The sequence below is a fragment of the Heterocephalus glaber genome, unplaced genomic scaffold (assembly GCF_053883595.1).
Source record: "Heterocephalus glaber isolate CG9 unplaced genomic scaffold, H.glaber_assembly_v1.0 deba00001556, whole genome shotgun sequence".
Taxonomy (NCBI): Eukaryota; Metazoa; Chordata; class Mammalia; order Rodentia; family Bathyergidae; genus Heterocephalus; species Heterocephalus glaber.
The window spans coordinates 3,635,318-3,655,696 of record NW_028258347.1 but is presented as its reverse complement, the minus strand read 5'-3'; the positions used below and the strand labels follow the sequence as shown (position 1 = coordinate 3,655,696).

At 44.8% G+C, this 20,379-nt stretch overlaps 1 protein-coding gene and 1 long non-coding RNA gene across 14 annotated transcripts in view; one reads left to right on the top strand and one right to left on the bottom strand.

Moving 5' to 3' along the window:
* LOC147824043 (uncharacterized) lies at nucleotides 1-18,767 on the top strand. Of its 3 annotated transcripts, none has more exons than XR_015442967.1 (3): nucleotides 1-1,654; nucleotides 1,873-16,964; nucleotides 17,307-18,767. It is a non-coding gene; the product is annotated as an uncharacterized LOC147824043 (long non-coding RNA). The 3 variants fall into 3 exon arrangements; XR_015442969.1 differs by having other exon boundaries at nucleotides 1-2,019; nucleotides 2,564-16,964; XR_015442968.1 differs by having other exon boundaries at nucleotides 1-10,114; nucleotides 11,388-16,964.
* Nucleotides 1-20,379, bottom strand: part of Oxr1 (oxidation resistance 1) — a 335,909-nt gene that overhangs the window by 75,038 nt on the left and 240,492 nt on the right. The window lies entirely within an intron of this gene.

Here is a 20,379-nt window from a genome sequence, read left to right as displayed (position 1 = left end):
CGGGGCGGGGCCGCTGGTGGGCGGGGCCTCGAGGAAAACGGCGGGGCGGGGCCTCGGGCGGGCCCTGGCCGAGCGAGAGCTGAAGGACTGGAGGAACCGGGCCTGGCGGGGAGCAGGAGGTGGGGAGGGCTACCTTCGGGCCGCGCGGGGTGGCGGGGCGCGGTTAAAACTGGCGGGAAGTTCCCGCGTCCTGCCCCTCGCGTCGCGCGCCTTCCCGGGCTCCGCCGCGGCCCGCCGGCCCACTCGGAGAAGGCCCTGGGAGCTCTGAGTCCCGAGGGCGAACCCCGGGGGCGGCCCGCGCTGATCTTTCGGGAGCTCCGGGGCGTGAGCCCGGCCCCACGCCGCAACTGAAGCGCGCTTTCGGCTGTGTTTCCCGCTTCCTTGGCATTCGCCAGTCTGCTAAGCCCATCCAACTAGCCGGCTAAGTTTTGTTCGTACCAGGTTCAAATTTCACTTGTATGTCCAACTTGAGCAGAAACCTGCAGGGAGTGTTGCCCGCCAAGCTGCCGGAGAGAGGCGTGTCACCTGCGTGACTGCGCGCTTTTCGGACCCACTGGAACCCAGCCGCTGCTCCGCATTCACGCAGCCCCCTGCCTTTGCTGCTCCCGGGATGGTCCGGGCCTGCGCACTTACACGGAAGAACCAGATTCACTACGCAGCTCCTTTCCAAGGCGAACACGCCCTTCTCTCCCTTTCGCTCCCCAGGGTGCGCACAGGCTTCTCCCCCAGTCTTGCCTCCCTCCTGGCCCACACCTCTCCTCCGCTGTGCCTCTGGTCCTAGTCTGGTTTCACACCTGCGCCTTGCTAGCCTTATTAGTCCTCAGGTCTGTTCTCTCCCTTCACTATAGCTCCTTCCCTCTTGCCTGACCTATATTAGTCACGAAAGACCCCGCCGCCCTTAACAAAAGTTTCCTTGTATACCATACCTGCACCTGGAAGCTACCTTTTGCCTCATTTTTTAAAGTTTTGTTGGTATATAACTTACGCACCATAAAATTCACCTGCTAGTGTAGTTACACAGTTGTGAACCAACCCTTAACCTTGAACATTTACACCATCTAAAGAAGAAGCCTCTTATCCACTTGAAGTCACTCGCCCTTCCTTCTTGCAGCCTAGGGTCTGGGTTCTTTCCCTTAATTTTTCTGAGGGTTTCCATGTTGTAGCATGTACTGGTACTTCATTCATTTTTCCTGCCAAATAATGTTGCACCATATAGATAGGTCACATTTATCTATCCATTGGTTGGTGGACATCTGAATTGTTCCCTTTTGGGGGGGATGTTGGGAAAAATGTTGTGAGAATCTGTGTATGATGTTTTGTTGACATATTTCACTTGAATACATATACAAAGGGGTATTACAATGCCATTTGCCTAATCTACAGATTCAATAATTCCCTATTAAAATTTTTCTTTGTAGACACAGAAAATTTCATCCTCTTGCAAGGAGGCCTTTTTTATTTTTTATATTTTTGGTACTGGAGGTCAAACTCGGGTCCTTGCGCTTGCGAGGCAAGCGGCAGAACCACTGAGCTAAATCCCTGGCCCCCTTTTTTATTTTTTGAGACAGCGTCTTACTAAGTGACCTAGCTGCCCCAGCTGGACTCAAACTGGGGATCCTTCTGTTTCAGCCTTTTCAGAATGGTGGAATTACAGGTGAGTGCCACCATCCCTGTCTTCTGATTTTATTTTTATGTGAAAAGAATGATATATTCAGTTACTTAAAAATAACCAGAAGTAGATTACCAGTAAACATTGCTTTGTGATTTTTATATTTCTTAATAGATTCATTAAATTGTTCATGTTTTGAGAGAACTATTCTGGTTAGTCCTGGTTAATATTCTCTCTCCTCAATCTCTTTGTTCCTTCCCCAGCTCCCACCTTTAAATCACACTGTGCATCAAGCTCTCTGAACTCAATCCCACTTCTTTATCAAGATTCCATCCAAAAAAAAAAAAAGATTCCATCCAGTGGCTTTTCTATTTATAACTACTTCCTGGCATACTTCCAGGCTATTAGGGGTAGCTGCAACTTTGTATTCATCACCTTTTGAAAATACCTTTTAATGCCAATAAAATTACTGGCTCTTAGGGGGCAAATATTGATTTAAACTGGAAGTAGAACTACTGTACAGCATCTTAAGAAAACAGGGAGAGATGGGTCTGGGTGTGTCATGTGTCTGCACATCTTTCAGCAAAATGGTAGATGTGAAATCTGTTCTCATTAAAAGACCAGTCACTCAGAAAAGAACTGACAGAAGCTAAAAGAGCAGAATGAAAAAATAGTTTTGTCAAGTCAAGATAATCACATTATATCCACCTGGCTACTATTTTATGAGATAGAAATGTCAGTGTCAGCACTCAAATCCAGTAAGTGGGACGACTGAATCAATCAGGTGGACACTGTCAGAGAGGTTTCCAAAGTGTTAAGGAACAGGATGGCTGTGCAGTCAGTACAGGTTGGAGCTGTCAGGAAACCTAAGGCCTAGCTTGCCAGATGGCCACATGGGTCACCTTTGACTTTAACCTTTTCTATAAAGCCTGAGAATTCCTTCTCCATTAAAAGGGTTACATCGAAGTCCTTCTGTGTGCCAGCACTACCGCAGAGAGGAAAAGAGTGTGGATTTGGATACAACCAAGATTAAAGCATTGAAGAATGTGTGACACAGATTTGATATGGCCTCTCCAGAGTGGGAAAAACCAATACTGATGTAACCACTTAACAGCTCACCCAGAGCGTCAGTGGGGCACTGTGTCTGTCTAGGTACTGGCTCCTGAGTGTCTCTCGGCAGGTGTCATTTTGATAAAATTGTCATTTTTGTATTTCCTGTTCTCTTATAAAAGTTAATGAAAAAATATGCAATGTTTGGTCATCCTAGATTTAAATAATTGGACTGGCAAGTGGTTAAAAAAATAATACCCAGTGGTAGACCTCAAACCTGGATATCATCACTACAAACCCTATTAAACATCAAGTGACTTTTTTCTCAATTCTGAAAACCCGTCTAAAATTTCTTAACTCCCAAATTTGACAGAAAATACAACATAGGCAAGCAGGGACCCATCAATACCACCAATAAGGTGGACTGTAATTAAAACCTAGGTCATAGGAACTCACATCAACTTGTCTTAGAGTTATTTTGGTACTATTTTCATATCCCATTGAAGGTTGTAATTATAATTACATAATTACAGCCCAAAATACCCCATACTTGCAAGGTAGCTGCTTCTGGCTTTGGAATCAGTTTCCCTCAGCTCACTGAGCACACGCCAAGCAGCATCACCATGTGTGCCTGAAGTTGGGAGAACTTCACAAAGCCCTGAAAGTCTTCAGGAACCATAGCTTATCTATACGGAAGAAGGCTACACGGTGAAGCCCAACATGTGCCTTCCTGTTGGCCTTAGGTTCTTTGCCTGTCTTTGCAGAGACTCTTCAGACAGGACTGCCTTCCTAGCCTTATGATGATCATAATCTTCCGGGCTTTTCCTCTCCGCTCTGCTTCTACTTCCTCTTTTCACTGTATAATAAGCCTTGACAAGTTGTGAATTTTGATACCAATCATTTTTAATCTGAAAAGCTCATCAGAGGAACATTTGTAGTATAATAAAAGCTTTAATATATTAATTTCAGACTGTTTAAAATTATACAGCATTAAAATTCTTAGAGTTTTTAGGTGAGCATTACTGAAATAATTTCCCTGTTTTTGATTTGTATTTTTTTTTTTTGGTGCTGGGGATCAAACTCTGGACCTTGTGCTTGTGAGGCAGGCAAAGGAACCACTGAGCTAAATCCCCGCCCCTGATTTGTATTTTTTTAAGGTAATGGAAAAATGTAAAAGAAAGGGCAAAATAATTTAAGGAGAATCTGTTACTAGTTATTAGATGCTTTTATGCCAAAATGCAAGTCTCCAGCTTAAACTTGTAACTAGTGATTAGGGTGTTTGGGGTTGTTCTCTCCTGTGCGGGGAAATATGAACCCAGGGTTGTACTGATACGAGCAAAAGGAAGCATGGCCATAAATGATAGGGTGACACTGTCCCCTTTATCAGTAGGACCCTTGTTTCAGCCATGGTGCCCAAGCAGCAAACTCTTAGTGCTGAGCATAATTTTAGAAGGGAGGAGGGCCTGTTCCTCTTCCCAAAGTGTGCAGAGATTCTTGATTCCCCACTCTCAAACCAAGTGCTATTTAGGAGAGGCGCTGATGGCACCTGGTGAGTGGGCCAAAGGCAGCGGGCAGAAAGGAAGAGAGCGGGACCTGGTCAGGCCAGCTTTAAGTGATCCAGCACCAACTGGAAAGCTTTGATTTTTAAAAAGAATCTTGCAAGCATCACTTTCTCCTGTTGCTGCTCTGCTCTTCATTCTTGGTCTTCCTAGGAAGCAGCAGACACAGCAGTATAACCACATTCAGAACTCCAGGCTCTGCCTCCCTCACGGGTTTAAAGGAAAATTAGAGGATTTCCAGCCTCCTCTCCATAGAGAAGCAGGACAGGCCCACCCCCTGAACAGTGGTGTCTCCCAGAGGGGCGTGGCAGCCCAGGACATCAGCAGCAGCCTTTCTGAACAAACTGCACAAGACCTGGTTGGCAGCCACTTCACCTACCCTCCTGGGTTTCTAGGAGTTAGGAAGGAAGGGGTGGGACGAGATTCCTAAAATATACAGAGAAATTGACACCAGCATCTGTAGGCCCTCCGCTGCTACAGCTGGTCCTGCTAACCCACTGCCTGACAGAGAAGTGCGTGGATTTGTGTTGGCTCATTAAATGCACATCAGGTGGGGAAGTGAAACTCTCCTCCTCCAGCTTCCCTCCTCTTTAACCCTTCCCTACACTGCAGACCAGCTAACCTTAAACCCACAGATCTAGTTACTGCCTTGCCTTTACTTTAAAAATGTACCTTGTTCACAGCAGTACTTCCTCTCAGTAATGAGGATCTGTTGTGGAACTTTTCTTAAAATGCAAATTCTCCAACTATACCCAGAGATCCAGATTCCAGGGTTGCAAGGTGAGGGAGGACTCAGCAAGCTCCATTTTTCACTTATGAGTGAAGTTTGAGATGTGCTGCTTTGTAGTGCTTCCAGGCCATTCTGTACATTAATTCATGGAAACAATATCCTAACTTCTTAAAGTAGGTATTAATTAGTTCTGGCACTCACTGAGCAGAATGTTCATGTTTTACATACAAATGGGGAAAGAATAGCCAGTGTTTTCTCCTCCAGGTGCTCTGCACCATGGTACTGTACAAGATGCAGGGGCTTCCCTCAGCCTGACCCCCCAGGACCTATGTGGATTGGAGCCCCTGCCCCAACCTCAGCTGGACAAGTAATATGGGCAGGAAATACATCCACAAATAAAGACTTATTATCACAAGTCCCCAAGGACGGGGTTCAGTCAGCACCATAACTTAAACCTGGCTTACTCCGAATGATACAAGGTTTTACAAACGCTTGGGTTACATTTTTAATTGTAAGGCCATCTGATTTATGTTGTCAGGCTAATACATTTATTTTTCAGGCATCACCTACATTTCTGTATTCTGAAGAATATTGTGAGTTTGTAGGACTATTCTTTTATCTTTTATGTATGTGAGTAAGGATCTTTTTGATATAATAAAACCAGAAACAAACCAACAAATGACCAAAGCAAAATGGGTTGAATGGCAAGGTACTAAAGCTAAAAAGAATCCCATGGTTCACCTCTCTCAGTGTAAAAATTTAGTTTTGAATTAGCCCAATTCAATAAGCATCTTCAAAATTACAAAGTATGAATTTGAACTTGTAAAACACATCTATGCTCATAAAGTGCCATTTTAAAAATTCACCTAAACTATAACTACATTAGAGAAAAAGTGAATTGCTTTTAGAACTATGGAGAAAAAAATCATTTTAAAATGTAAACATTCACCATATATTATGATTAATGATCATGCTGTATTAATCACCATATTGCCATTTACATATTGCCAATTTCTCTCAAAAACATTACAATGTGTCCTTATCCAGCTTATTCACCAGATCTGGCAGTGTGGCTTCTGGCTCTTCTGCAAGGTCAAAGTGACCATGGCAGGTCAATGTTTTTAACCAGTTCAGGACATTGAGGCAGCCATGTCAGCTCAATTAAAGACATTCAGAAAAGAGGACTCCAGAGCTGCTTCAGAAAGTGACACAAGCAATGGGATAGGTGTGTTTGAGTGAGGGGGTGGGCAGGGTGATGTGGAATGTGTCCTTTATCATGATATATGTATTTTTAAAAGTTAAACCATGGCCATATTTTTTCGATCACATCTTTCACATGTGGAAGTCCTTGTGTCAGTTTTAGGGTTTTTCATAGTATAAACAGAGAAAGAGAAGGCACAAGGGGGAATGTTGCCTTGTGAAATATGAGGCCTCCTGGATTCAGCAGTCACAGCCTTGCGATTGGGCAGTGGCAGTTGGAAGGAGGTTGTAAGAGTCGACGTGCTTGTTCTGGAAGGGCTGTGGCTAGGTCAGCTACACTTCTACTACTGCATCGCCTTTTTTTATGTTTCTGTCTCTGAGAATGGAGACTATTAGCACAGCTGACTGACTGTGTTCATTAGCATGATTTGCTCCTCCACTGCCTTCTGGTTCATTCTAGAAGCATCCTGAATGGTGGCCTGCCAACCTGAGGTGGTCTGACAAGAAAGTTCCTTCTGTTTTAACCACCATGAAATGGGCTAACCCACTTTTCCTTGTTTCTGCTCCTTCAGCCCCTGCTGCCTGTAGAGCCCACCTCCTCGATTCAGCTTTTCGTTTTACAGATGGGACACTGCCAGATTCATGAATCATTAAGAAGAGGCGGAGGAAAGCTGTTTAGATTTCTCAACTGAACTTACTGGAAATTGGTTTTTTGACACCTGAGCGGTGGTTCTTGAAGTGTGGCCCTAAGGTGCTGGTTCTCATGCCAACATAAACCAGAATGTGCGAGAAAGCAGCCCCACAGACTGGCCCTCAGATCCGCTGATGTGGGGTGGGGGGGTCTGTGTCCCACCCAGCTCTCCAGCACGGTCGGTCTGTGCAGCCCATACACAGGGCAGGTGCTGAGGACCACCAGGGGGTCTTCCCTCACAAGGGCGGTGATTCCTGAAGTGTGGACAAAACAGAGCGTGGCTTCTGGGAGGAGGTGGCAGTCTGTCAGGGACTTGACGGGTTGGCAGAATGTGTAAGGGTGAACGCGGGTGCAGGGTGCCAGGCAGGGTAGCAGGAGAGCTGGAAAGAGCCTGTAGCCAGACGTGAATGTCAGCCCAGGAAGCTGTGCTTCTCCCTGCCAAAAAGGAGCCCCAGGCGGGGGGACAGACTGCATGGTTGAGCACAAAGCTCCGTACTTGAGTGGAGAACCACACGGTGTACAGCATGCTCCTCCAGGTTACAGGGCTCTGATTTACAACCCTGCAAGTGGTAAAAGCGGACAGTAGTGGAAAAGTAATTTTTGAGTTGACTTTGCTCCCCACAGTGGGAGAGTGAGCCCCGGAGAGCGCATGTACTCCAATCACCTCACGTCCTGGTACTTTGTTAGGGTCTCCTTTGACCTGGCTGTAACATCCCACCGATTCCTTCATTAATAAGGTAAAAAAACTATTCAACGTGTTCATTTTTCTCTCTGCCTGATCATGTCCTTCCCTTTTTGGGGGACATGATTCTAAAACATGCCTGTCCTATGGTTTTACCCCTGCAGAACCCATCCAGCTACACACACACACTAAAGCTCATTCTTTAAACAGAATAAGATGTTTAAAGTAGGAAAAGGAAATAAGATTTTGCTCTGCAGGATTTATTAGTTCTTTGGACTATGAAACTACATCGTGCTTCCTCTAAAATTCATCTGCAGTGGTAAAGGCATTTTAGATTTCTTGAATATTATGCTTTATAATGGCAATGATAATTTTTCAAGAGTAGCAACAAGGTTTGGAAACATATTCCCATTAAAATTCTGTAGTCGAACATGTTGACAGGTCCTGCGGCAGAACAAACAGGCAGTAGGGGTGGAGGTGGGGAGCAAGTTCGAGGGGTGCAGAAACTGATCCCAACGCTACCACCACGTTTTCCTCATGCTGACTTCGGGCTCGGGAGTGATGCAGAATTTAGACAGTGGCCGCTGTTGCGAAGAGCACAGAGAGACAGGTGACCGGCACTCGCCAGAAGGGTGAGGGAGACGGAGGAGACCACACATGGAAGGGCTCGGCTGCCGAGGTGGTGAGCCTGTGGGCTGGGCGGTGGCAGGGCCCTGAGTGTGGCCACCCTGCCCCACGGTGGACTCAGCCTTCCCTCCTGGCACCCACGAGGCTGCTCACTGAGTCCTCCTAATCAACATTTGTCTGAAGAGAATGCCTGGCTCCTCTACATGATTTCTTAACGTCTCAACCAGTAGACCGAACACAGTCCCACGTAGGGAGCTACTTGCATTTGAGACGGGGAGGATTCTGGAGCAGTGTGTGCGGACCTGTGGCTCACGTTATAAACTCAAGCCACTTATTAACCCAGGCTCATCTGCAATAGTATGGTGTTCACCTCGGGGGGTGTTGGTTGCATCTCTCAGTCTTTGAGAACTACTCTTGGGTTTGTGTAGGGTGGAACCAGAAACTATAAAACATTGCCACAAACACCACCACTGGAGTTGCAGGAGAGATTGGTGTTTAGTAGCTTGTAGCTGAGCCCCTCCTGTAGGGGACCACAACATTGATTATGCCCAAAGCAGGCTGTACACAGTGCAGGCTGTAAGGAGTTAACGCCTCAACTGGCTTGTTTTAAGAAGCAAGTCTGGCCGAAGCCTACGTGCCCAGGTCAGAGTAACTAGAACCCAAATTCCATTCCCACAACTAAAACCTTCTTAACTCAAAGGACAAGGTTCTAACTACAACCCCGTATTTTGTCTATTCTGTTCCTAATTCCGGAATGCTTTGTCTTGTCCATTGCAAGCCTTGCTTGCATTAGTGTCCATAGTGACTTCATGTCCTCACAAGTCGTAGTTCCCCTTTTGCACCTACTTCACCTTTACCCCAATTGATTACCAATAAAAATCAGTGGCTTGGACTGACCAGTGCCTTTGCTGCTTGCTCAGCACTGGCCATCCTGGCTCTCCGGTTTCTCTCTCTCTTCAGTTCTTTTAGTTTTTTCTCAGCCTTGCGCCGTAGCACTGAGCAGGAGACCAGAACCTACTGCAGAGGTCTCCTCTGAAACCCTCATTTTGCAGAAAGAAAATACTGATAAGCTTTACAGGGGGTTAAGTCCATTAGGGGCTTTATACAGTGTTGAAAGGAATAGCTTTCTATAGGACAAGCTCACACCAGCTTCCAGGGTTCTGAGTGATCACACCCATCAAAAGTGCTTGTCTGCAGCTATAAGCACAGAGCCTCATAAGAATGAAATCACAGGACGCCCCATTAAATGCTTGACCTGGACGAGCAGGTAACTCCAAGATTCCATCAGCCATGGAACTGAACTACCTGTGATGAAACAACCATCACCAAAAAATCACACTGGCTAGAGTTGGGTCATAACTAAGGGGTCAGAGCTGAGATCCAGGGTCCAACATACTCACAAAGTGCAACGTATACTATAGAATCTTTTTTGATAAAGAGAACGTTATACATTTTTTGTCTTCTGGCTTTCACCAGGACTGCATCTAAAATTGCCCCAGACCAATGAATGTGTCCTATTTTAAAAAATGATTTGAAGAAAGATTTTCTGGTGTCTCATTAAATGATTAACCACTATTACTTTGAGAAACATTCTTTCTTATAGGTATTAGTGAAATTCTTTAGAATTATCTCATTTCATCATTAAGGGAATTTTATGAAAAATTCTATCATACCCTAAAGCAGTAGGAAAGAATGGCTGATTGTACATGTTCGGCAGTTTTCAGGGTTTTGTCCCATTTGCATCATTGCAGAAAGATTTGAAAGCAAATTCCAGATGTTTGGCTTCAGCATCAGTACCTAAATTTTAAAGACTTGGACATTCATCTAAAACTACCTGGTGCTGTTATCATATTAGTGCACTTGGCGCCTCATCTCAAGGTGGAATCTATGAACTACTCCATGAGCAAACTTCTCCACGGGCCAGAGTCTGAATCACGATCCAGACAGGTCTATATGTTTTACTTGGGTAAGTCTCTGGTCATCTACTGTTCCTCAGACTTTAAAATGCAAATGAATGAGGTGGGGCCCTAAGATTCACCGAGGCCCGGACATATGTATTGAATTTCTGACAGTGGCCCAGGTAGTGCTTTTGTGGCTGGACTTCAGGTGGGCTGCACTTTGAGCAACAAGAACCTACCAAAAGCTTGGTTTCGTTTTATTTGGGTTTTTAAAATTTTGGTCTGTTTGTTGCATGCCATTGTTGCACAAATGGGTCAGTATCCTAGGCTCAATCCCATGATCTGGATTTACATGTTTGATTATCTAAATTATTCCTCCTCTTTTCCCCTTACTTTCTATAAATGATGTTAACTCCAAAAACCTGTATAGATTTAAGCTCGCCTTCTTTGGTTTGAATATCTTAAGGGGTTCTCTGATTCAGTGAACTAGTCAATCTATATGAACATCTTTCTTATGATGCTTCTATGGTGTTACAGAGCAGGCTCTAAGGCCAAATTTCTATGACTTCTGTCTCTATCACTTATGCCTGATATGACCTTAAACTAGTTACTCTCATTTCCCCAAATCTCCATTTCTCATCTGTGAAATGGGTGTGATAATAGTGTGTATGCTGCTTTATTGTTGTTGAGTTTATCATCTTTCTTTTTCTTTTTTTTTTTTTTTTTGGTACCAGGGATCAAACTCGGGTCCTTGTGTTTGCGCAGCAGGCAGCAAAACCACTGAGCTAAATCCCCGGCCCTAGTTTATCATTTTTCTCCTTCAAGGTCAAATGTTTTAGTTGCTAGAGCTTTTCTTCTCAAACCAGCTTTTCCTCCCTGTGTTCATTTCAGATTCTTTTATATGTTGGATACAGCTTTTCTCTTCTTTCATGCAGTGTGCACCACAGAGCTAGGCAGAACCCTAAAAGTGAGCACACCATGAGTTTCTCAGGGTTTCCTTTTTATCTTTTTTTCAAGTTATAATGGCTCATAAAGCCTTTAAATAAGGCTGTTTTTGTTTCTCATATCTTATATCTTATGTCTTTCTTGGTAATTCACCATAGAAATTTAAGTAATAAAATCATACAATATGAAATGGTTCAAAATAAACTACCTGAGTAGATATTACAAAACACTAAGCTTATTATTCATATGAACCCTAAATGAATTTATTTGGTCTTTCTCTGTGTCACTGGGAATAAATAAATTTTTGTTTTGAAGAAAGGGATTTAGAGAGAGGAAACCTTCAACAGCTTACTGAAGCTAAGTTTGTAGACTCCTGTTTCCTTATCTTTCTGTAAGAGGCCTCTGCAGTCGGGAGAATTCCCCAGGTAAACCTGGGCCTCCGGGGAATCAAAGAAGCTGGAGAAGGAGGCTGAGGACAATCCAGAACAGCACAGAACATTCCGCATCTTCTCATGGCTGGATTTATGAACGCAGCAGGTAATTTACATGGACACAAAGTCTGCAATTATAAGTTAAGGCCGTGACTTGGAAATTATTCCTTTCCTTCTAATAAATTCCATTAGTGCAGAGTAACTTCCGGTCAGCTTTCACAACAAGCAAGTGTTGGCCCGGATTATGGGGGCCAAAATAAATCAGGGGAGGAGTCCAACACTGTTCCACACTTTGCTCCTTCTTCTTTTCCTGTGAGTTTAATTTTCTCAGATGCTTTTTCTATGGGGCTCTGAGTACATTTGTGGCAGAGAAATGTGCTCTCAGTTTAATGATATGGAGAATAGAACATGAAGGGAGAATTAGCAAGGAGTACTGAGACCGTAGCAAGATAATTGAAGGAATATTTTGAAAGTTGATTCCTTTTGAAGAGTTATTTGTAAGACAGCCATACAGTAACAGAAGAAGAGAGCAGTACTACTACAATGGCTTTGTGTTTATTATTATTACTGTTGTTATTATGAGGTTTTTGGAACCATAGTATTCACATATGATATGAGTAAAGAAAAAATTATCTGATAAACTACATAGTTACATTGAACTTAACAAAAGGTGGCAGAAACTTAAATATAAAAGCATATTATATAAAAAGTGTCTTCTTCTTTAGCTATCTGTCTGTCTGTCCATCCACACATCCATCACACCTGAACTGGAATCAAGATCAACTCAGAATGAGCTTTAGCCAACAGGAAAACCCATCTCCCATTAGACCACAGGGCATTTTATTTGACAACTTGTTTTATTTTCAGACATTTGGTTTCATTTAGCCTGAAATAATTGATTAAAAGATCAACATAAATGGGAGATAGATGGAATATAATTATCCAGAAGCAAACATAATAGCATTAAAAAATTTTTTTTTAGTACCAGGGATCTAATTCTGGACCTTGCGCTTGTGAGGCAGGCAGCGGAACCACTGAGCTAAATCCCCAGCCCACATAACAGCATTTTAAAAGCATGTTAAAACTTTAGGCCAAAGTAGTTCCCCAAAATTCATCCACATAAATCCAAAAGACACAGAGAATGCCTTTGTAATTAATCACTCAAGTACTGGATGGCATTGCAAAGCTAAGTATGGACAAATATGATACCACTTGAAGGCAAAAATCTGCATTCAGGCCAAAAGCATATTTTGCAGGGAAGACAGCCTATTCAGCAAGTGGTATTAGGAAAACTGGTTACCTGTGTGCAGAAGATTGAAGCTAGACCCTTATCATCTCTCACCATGTACTAAATTAAAATAAAAATGGATCAAAGACCCAAATGCTAAAGCAGATATTAAACCTACTGGGCGATGAAACACTTAGAGGCAGGTGTAGGAAAGGGTTTTCTAAACAGGACCTCAATTGCACAAGAAATAGCAAGGATCAAAAACTGGGATTATATCAGGCTGAAAAGCTTCTGTGCAGCAAAGGAATCAGTAGAATGAAGAGACAACCTATAGAGTAGGAAAAAAAATTTGCCAGCCACTCAAACAGGACTAATATCTACAATATACCAGGAACTAAGAAGCAAACAAAACACCTAAAATTAAAGACCCAGTCAAGAAATGGGCTAGAGAAATGAACAAACACTTCACAGGGGAAGAAATACAAATGATCAACAAATATGTGAAAACATGTTCAGCATCTCTGGCCATTAGAGAAATGCAGATTGAAAACAATGCTAATATTTCATCTTACTTTGGAAAGAATGGCAATCATTAGGAAATCAAATACAAGTGCTGGCATGGCTGTGATAAGAAAGGAACCCTCCTTCATTGTTGGTGGGAATGCAAACTAGTACAACCATTATGGAAATCAGCATAGAGATTTATCAAAGAACTGAAATTAGAAATTTCACATGACCCAGCTATCCCCCTGCTAGGTATCATCCCCAAAGAGCTTAAGTCACCAAACTACAGCAGTACATGAACACCAATATTTATAGAAGCACCATTTATAATAGCAATATCCTGGAAGTAGTTTGTATACCCATCAACAGACAACTGGATAAAGACAATGGTATCTATATATAATGGACTAGTACTCGACTATAAAAAATGACAAAATTGAGGCATTTATAGGAAAATGGATGCACCTGGAAAATATAATGTTGAGTGAAATGAACCAGACACACAAGCTTCAATACTGTATGGTATCTCTCATTTGAGTGAAGCAAAGTACAAAGAAAATGATAAAGGATGGAGAGAAAGGTACAGGGGATGGATCTCTTGCAATAGGAAAGTGGTCCAAGGGAACAAGGGTGAGGGGTGAGGAAGAGGGAAGGGGAAATGAGAAGAATACAGATGCTCCCTATACAGGAGCCTAATAACCCCAATTAATGTAAGCATTATGGCTATAACATGAGCTGAGACTATCTACAAGTACACAGGGGAACTGCACGGGGAGGGAGGACAGGACGGGAAGGGACTAAAGAAAACACGCTGATACGTACACATAACCACTCCCCAAGACCCAGTGACTGTGGATGACGTGAACTACAAACGCACAGATAAAAGAAAATCTTAAAATCTGCCTTTACACCAACCATGAAGAAAACTATCTTCCTCCTCAAACTTTTTATTAAAATCTGAAAATGTGTAACTGGATCCTGTTATATTTTCTTCACTCAAAACTTTCTAGGAAACCAGTCTTTCCAGTTTGTATTTAAATGTAGGAAACATCAATAACTTTCTCACTGAGTATAGATACATTTTTGTCTTCTTGTCTAGGATACAAACTAAATATATTCCTAGGACCTCTGATTTTATTTTAATTTCCAAACTAAATACTTAGTATATTTTGACACCATATCCTAAAGAGGGATAATGTGGAATAGAACATCCTACTATAATAGCAGACATAGCGTTTCCTCAGAACACTGGACTAATCCTTCACTCGGGATTTCTCCACTGGGAATTAAATGACTACCTCAGCAGTATGTTCCCCCAAGCAAATCTGTGCTGAAAGCTGCTGAACATTTGGACGTTCACGGGTCTGATTATGATCCTTTCTGACATACTCTACCTCACTGCTGGCACATAGAAGCTAGTCAATAAATAACTTGCTGAGTGAATTAAATGAATAAATACTACAATACAATGAAAATATTTAAGTGATTACTAAATGCCCTGAATCTAGACTCACATGCATGAAATAGTTTACCTTATACAATTAAACTTATGACTACTTACAAATTAAAGCCACAAAAATATTTGGGTAAGTTTTTGTTGCTCCCTCAAGTACCACCTGATAACTGATAAATGAGAAGGGAAATGCAGGACAGTTCAAGGGTGAATGTCCTGAAGCCTGTTTTCTCCTTCTGAACTTGGTGCTTCCGTGCACGTGGAGACCTCAGTGATCTTCCTCATTCAGATGACGGTCAGGCTACAATAGTTGTGAGATTTTAGAAAGCCATAGGCTGTGAGGGTTTACACGTCTATATCCATGTATATCTCTGCAAATGTAGAGCCTAAAGACACGCTAGAAGGAGCGCCTCACCTCGGAGAGTTAGTAAATCTCTCGTCTGCAGCGCCAGGCGGGCTTTTCCTCCCGCTCCGCATCCTCCGCCTCCATCCTCGCCTTACTTCCTGGCCTCCCACCGCTGGCACCGCCAGCCACGCCCAGCTCCAGCTGCCTCCACGCCCAGCCTGGCTCCAGCCTCCTGCCCTCCTGCTCTGCTCCCAGGGCAGCAGAGAGCAGTTTCTATGCTCAAGGCTAAGAGCTGATAAGGCTTGGAATTAGGCAAGTGTTGGAAATTGGGAAACCGAAGCATGTGTTTTTCCAATGCTATACAGAAAACAATTCTAGTAGACTTCTAAGTGTGTAACACGCAATTGGCCCATGAAGTCTGCCCTCTAATACAGGTTCTTTACCTTCCTCCCTTCCTGGCCACTGTCTTACCACCTCCTGTCCTGGCTCACGTCACGTCTTGATCTTTCCGTGGGCCCATCACTTCCGCTGTACCTACCAGGTAAGAACACGAACAAGACCTCCACAAGACCCAAGAACAACAAAGCGCACTGGCCCAGGGCTTGGGCTCCAGAATGAGATACAAGATTCACTGGCACAACATCCATTCCCGTGCCTCCGTTTCCTTATCTGAGATGCGCAGGTTGGGTTCCCACTGTGCATCTCCTTTCCAGTTTCAAGGATCTGTGAGCTGGCCGTGTTTACACACGTGCAGGGGAAGGGGAGTGGCGTGCTCTCCAGGCTGCGGGGAAGGAAAGGAAGCCGAGGAGGGCGGTCTGCGGGCCCACCCAGTGCTCCCCACACACTTAGAAGTGGGTGAGATGCTAGGGCTCATCTCTGAGCGCACAGAGGGTTTCCTCTCTGCAGAATGGGACTGTAAGGTGCAGTTAGGCCGCAACAACTACCATTTTGTTCCATGCCCTAACGATTTCCTCCAGAGCAGGTACCACGTCGGCTTCAGATCTTACGGCTGTTGAGTCTCACTCAGGGATGAGGGTCCTGTCACACAAGTTTTTAGAAAAAACAAGTTATTAAAAATAATGTCTTCTCTTTTCTTCAGCAGAATAATGATGAACAATGAATATTCATGTGATTTTTTCTATAACTGATACAATGCTTTTGTGCTGATATGTGGATCTGTGTCAATAGTGTCTGTACTGGTATTTTTGACATAATAGTACATAATAACCAAAAGAATAAATGTATTTATGAATTTTTATCTTTGCTACAAAGCATGGAAAAATAGCACGTGGACCCTGGCAATAAGGACCAGCAGTTGTGGCATCTTCTAGTTTTACCCAGTTGTTCAGAAAGCATGACTGGCTCTGCTCCTGGAACTCCCTGACTCACGGGTGACCATGTGCTCATCAGCTGATCTCCCTTAAGTTCTCCAGTGTGAGGGTTTGGGAGCATTTCCTCACTTTCTAACCTCTCAGAAATGCTGTGAATGTAGATATGACAGTGTTCGAAAACGACTGTAAAAAGTATCAGAGAATCAACAAAGCATACTTGAGTCTTGGCGAACTTGTCACCAGGCCTAACTACTGTTTTTAAAGAAGGGTTCACATTCTACTTTACTAATTTTAATCACCTCTTCTCTCCTTCAACACCCTGTCTCTTTCTCATCTGGCAAGAAAATGTTCTCAATTTAATGGAGGAAAAGAGGAATGAAGTGCAACAGGGAATTTGTCCTCTTTCTAAGTCTGGCTGTGTTCTTGTGGAGTGCTCACTGAAGGGCTGGTCCAGTTAACATGTCGTGGAAGTAGGAGCTTGGTGTTTTGAGAAAGGGAGCACCACACACTTCAGAATTCTACATGGACTCACCATCGACCCTGCAGTGGTTCACCAATGGCTGAGTGCTGCCCTGACGTCCAGCTCTGAGGATGAGACGGTGGCAATGCAGGGCCTGCTGCCCAGGAACTGCCCCAAATCAGGGTGTCAGAAACACCAACAGACATCCAGACACAGTGTGGTGAGTGCCAGGATGGAAAAGGCCAGCAGGGAGGACCCTGGAGCGTAGAGAAAGAGTAGAGGAGGGGATCCATCCTCTCACCTTGGTGGGTGAGGGAAGCAAGGGAAAAACATCACTTTCCGGATACTCTAGGTTTTGTAGTAATTAGTTTTTTAAATGAATATTTAATAAACTGGAATTCTACACCAGGCAGGGTGCCAGGCAGCAGGAAAATCTATAAAAGCATGGGTTTGCAGTTGGGAAGGTGAGGTTACAACTCCATTTCTATCTGTAGGCGTGACCTAGGGCAAGTTGCCTGACCTTTCCAATCTGTTTTTAAGCTTTTTATCATTTTACTCATAGAATGGGGTTATAAAACATCCATGGCTCACAGGCTGAGAGGAAGACTGAAGAGCACAGACAAGCACCCAGTCTAGGTGACAAGAGCGCAAAAGACCCTGCTCATTAAGTACCTCGGGTGCACTTTCTCATCGCACCCTGGTGAAAATCTAATGGACAACCTCTCTAACATCGGCTCTCTGAGGAGCGCACCGAGCCCAGGAGACGCTGGCATCAGGGTGCAAACCACACGAGACTGTGTGTGCCACAGTAGCGGGCATGGGCTATCGGAGGCAGGCAAGGGAGGGATCTTCAAGGGTTTTGTAGAAGACAGAAGTCTGACTCGGGAAGGTCAACAGGATGGTGGTATGGACTGGGATGGGGCGGGCAGGATGATGGAAGAGAGGCGGGAGGCCGTCGGGGTTTCCCTACAGTAAACCACTCTGACAGCAGGCACGGAACGCTCCTTCTGCGCTGCCACAGGCCTCAGGAGGGGCTGGAGGGTCTGCTGGGCCTCACCTGGGTTCCATCTGCATGGCAGGCACTCCAGGACCCACCAACCAAACGCTTGCTGCTCTAGCCATGAGTCCTGCAGCAACGGTGGTTTTTTTAGATGGTTTTCATGACTGCGGAGTGGGGTAAGGTTCTAATCATCTTTGAAAAGACAGTAAATGAGCTGCCTGCCACAAATGGGAGGACTGGATGTCATCTTCATACACTGATGATGTTGCCATCATTAATCTACCACGTGGATTCAAGGGGAGTCAGTCCACACAAACTAGACTCATTTTACCACTCCTCCCTGCAAAAGTTGTTTCCTCTTATTTTGGCAGTAGTTTTTCCAGTATGAATCCGTTGTCCCTTTCTGCTGTTTTTGCTGGAGACTCTCACTAGCAAAATTCATAATCAGAGAGCAAGGAATGCAAGGGAAACTTAAAACCCGTCGGAGGCACCAGGCTGTAGACTGCTCCGGGCTGCGGGCCCGCCTGTGCTCCACTGAAAGCCACAGGGGCGGGGTGCTTCTGCAGCACACGCTCTACCCTCTGCCCTGAGCCGGCTGTGCTGACAGGACCTGCTTCCCCTCCCTGATTTCCACTGTCCACCCGCCAGGTCTGTGTGCTTTGAGACCCAGGTGGCTGCTGACATGAGTGAGAACTATTTGGAGCAAAGTGTCAAGACAGAAGAGAAAATGGGCTTACGTGTTTCATAAGAATTGCAATTTTAGAATAAGAACAAATAGAAGAAGAAGAAATGTGTGCTAGCTCTTTTAAAAAGTTCTTGAACACATTAAAATCATGACGCATTTTAAAATGTCAATTTCCTAAATTTCAGGTTTAGTTTGAAATATTTAAATGGAAGAAATCAGAAGTTGTAAACATACTAAGGAATTTTTGAAATTATGAAATGTTAAGTTATTAAATATATATACTGTGTTTGAAACTGAGAAAAAGATCGACACTGATGAATAATAACCCTAAGAGCTTTTTTGACAACTTAATTATTGGTGGGGAATCAGAACGTGTGTGCGTGTGTGTGCGCGTGTGTGCACGTGTGTGCATGGTATGCATGTGTGTGCGCGCGTGTGTGTGTGTGCGCGTGCACGTGGGGGGGCTGGGGCGGGCGTCGCGGGCAAAGGATAACGTCAGCTCTGCACAGGGCACAGAGATGTCGGGGAACAAGGTTAGAGGAGAACAGAGCTAACGGTTGTGTGGATTACGCCGTGCACGCAAATCCAATTCGCTCTGGTCGCGAAGGACAGCAGGCCGGCCGTGGAACCCTCACTCTGCGGCCCGGCCTCTCCTGCCCGCCTGCCGAGGTAAAGACCACCTCTTCGCAGGGGCTGAGGCCAGCACCTGTCCTGAGCTAGGCCGCTGGCCGGGCCTGGGTGACAGGGAGGAGAGCCAGGGAAGTGGTCGGCTGGGAACCTGACTTCCAGGGCCCGGCAAGGCAGGGACAAGGAGACAAGGACAGAAGCCACAGCAGCCGGCTGAGGGGACGGCCCTGAAAAATACTCTGCCAATAGTAGGAATCTGAAGTTCGCGGAGCATGTCAGCAAAAGTAAGGATTTGGAAGAGAATGTCTTGTGAGCAGCCTGCAGCCTGTGAACGAACAGACTGCGATGGCCTGGGAGCCGTGAACCAGCGGGCTTCCCGGAAGCCGCGCGTGGGCGCCCAGGGCTGCCCCAGGCAGGACATGCCCAGGGAGGGCACCCCGCAGGGTCTGGGTCGCGCTCTAATCCCCAGCAGCGTCCTCGCCTGGCTGGCTCCGCCCTGGGAACAGTCGCGCAGCGCATCAGTCACAGTCACCCTGGCCTGGCGTTCGCCTGCGCCTCTTTGCAAACCATTCCTTCCCCGGAGGCTTTCACTCCTGCCCCAGAACTCCCTCTCCCGAGGGGGCCTGGTCTCAGCGGCCTGTAGACCCAGGTCCCATGACGCGCAGAGAAGCGCACAGTCGTCCGTCCGCTGCCCAGGTGCTGGTCTCTCTGCTCAGATTCCACTTGCATCACAAATCTGTCGTCCCAGTGCTTTGGAACGTAGTTAACATTAAATACACTTCTTCATTTAAAATTTTCCACAGTGCTGACTCTCGCCATTGTACACAGGTTACGTTACTATTACCACATAAAAATCTCATTTCTTCTCTAAAAATTCTTTAGAGAAGTGACGCACAAAAAAGCTTTGCTGAATCTGTGCTTCGTCAGGGAACACTGGACTTTCCATTTAGCTCGGAGGAAAGCATACTGAAAACAGTTCTAGAAAATAGATAAACCTATAGGTTGCTCTTTTCTTCCAGTTAATTTACTCAGTCACTTAAAATGGTAAGCCACGCTAGTAAAGAACTGGAGCATAAACTCTAGAGACCTAGGTATGAATCCTGTGTCTGACACTTGCTTGGCTTATCTGACCTTGAGTCCATTTCTTAATGTTTTTGTTTCTTCCTCATCTGTAAACTGAAGGCAATGACTGCACCTAACGGGTAGGATGGATCTGAAGACGTAATTCTACACGGTCACTGAGGACTTGCCGTGTGCCAGGCCTGCTCTTGGGGCACAGGGTAGAACAGGAAAGAAAAAAGCAGACAAGAGTTCCTTCCTGGT